This window comes from Balaenoptera borealis, assembly GCF_965194805.1.
Source record: "Balaenoptera borealis genome assembly, chromosome: 9".
Taxonomy (NCBI): Eukaryota; Metazoa; Chordata; class Mammalia; order Artiodactyla; family Balaenopteridae; genus Balaenoptera; species Balaenoptera borealis.
The window spans coordinates 41058111-41059981 of NC_138873.1; positions in this window are offsets into that span (position 1 = coordinate 41058111).

Below are 1871 nucleotides of genomic sequence, written 5' to 3' on the forward strand. Positions count from 1 at the left end.
TTTACTCATTGAGGATTTGTGGTAATTGAAGTGGTTTATTCCTGAGCTTAAATGTTAATCTTGCTATGCTTCAGTCAAAATTTAATCAGCTACTCTGATTGCAGTGACATAATCACATACATATACACACAACACGCACACACCTTACTGCATATTAAAATATATTTTCCATTTCAAGAAACTGTAAATCAAGAATATAAAAGTGACAGGGGAAGAAAGAAATATACCAGTGTTGCAGTGAACAGAAGTAAAAGAAGAAAAATGAGTTATAGATGCCATTATATATCATTTATGTTTAAAAGAACTTTTTGTAACATGAATATTCAATTACAAAGCCTTGTTATAAATCAGCCATCATCAGTGAGAGATTTATCTTGCTTGCCTGTGTAATATCATAACTCATTGCTTTATGGGAAGAAAACCATAGAGTAAATTGCTAAATTCATTAAAAACTTACATATTACTGTCTAGGAAAAGACCAATTGATTGAAAATTGCTAAACCAGCTAATAGTCAATTCTTTCACATAGAAATATTTTAACGAGCCTTTATTAAAATAGGTATTTCAGATGCAGTTACAAGAGATAAAATTATGCCATGTCAGGTTAACAATCTGTTATAGTTCACAGCATAACTTTTTGGGAGTTCAACATAAATACAGTGTTTTCTAAAATTTGGTGGTGAAGATTTTTATGTCCTCCAGGCTGAGGGACTTTTCTCACTGAGGGAGTATGTATAGACAGGGAATTTCAGCACCAACACTGAACCCCATGCTTACGTTTGGATTAGGCCTACTCACTGTGTACTTTAAGTTTTATCCTCTGGCCATTGGGTCCAGGGAAATCCATTAATATTTTGATTAGGAGGAGAGTGAAAGAGCTACAGGGTAGGTTTCTATGTATCCACTCAAGGAAATGAGTGAAATGCCAACCGTGAAAACTTCCCCTCCCAGTTTACATAGTTCAAATGGCATTTATCGGGAGATATGGAACTCTTTTTGAATGTCATGCAGATCCCTGAACAGATTTTTAAAAAAATAGTCATTCACTTCATAAAAGCTAGTCTCTTTTTCTAGACTACTAAAGAAAATATTAAAAATTTACTTAGACTGTAGTACAAACAATCGTTTTATGTTTAGTTGGAATTAAATCACTAATACATGTGTGCTATGACTACCTTTGCCTCTGCTGAAACCTAGGAATTGGGAAAAGACAACCGAAAAGGTAACTTCCAGGGTTAAATTAATAAAATATGGCTTTGATGTAGCAAAGATTTTAAGCTAAGCAGTCACTTGCTCTTTTCCATAACAAGGTAAGGTTACCTTAGTAGATGTATACAAATCTGTTAGGTACATCTTATAGGAGCAATTGGGAAGCAATTAAATTTGAGTATGATGTACTAGTTTCAAAGCTGGATTTTTTTCTCCCAGAAGTTCCACTTTCTTTCTTCACCAATGCCAATCCTCACACTTTGAAAATGGTTTTTTAATTATCAGAATCATTAAGAAATGAGCTGCTACTTCAATCTTCTTAACAATGCTTATGAATTTTCTCATAGAGTGTACCTACAAAAGCCAAGGATAGGTACCTGAAATATTTTCAGTGGGTATCTGGATCAGAAGATGTATTCATGGTTTTTAATTTAGCTAGAGACATAGCATGTTTAATTCTTCTGACTTTCTACCCCATCCTCAGAAAAGACCAACAGGCAATTTCAATGGGCTAAAGGATCATATTACACTGTTTATAGTCCTCATACACTTTCTGTGACTTTGTTTTACAATTTTGCCCCAAATAATGGTTATATAATTTTTTGGCCCCATCTATCATGGAAGATACTGTTTTGAAGAGATTTTGTTTTTCTAAATGCAGG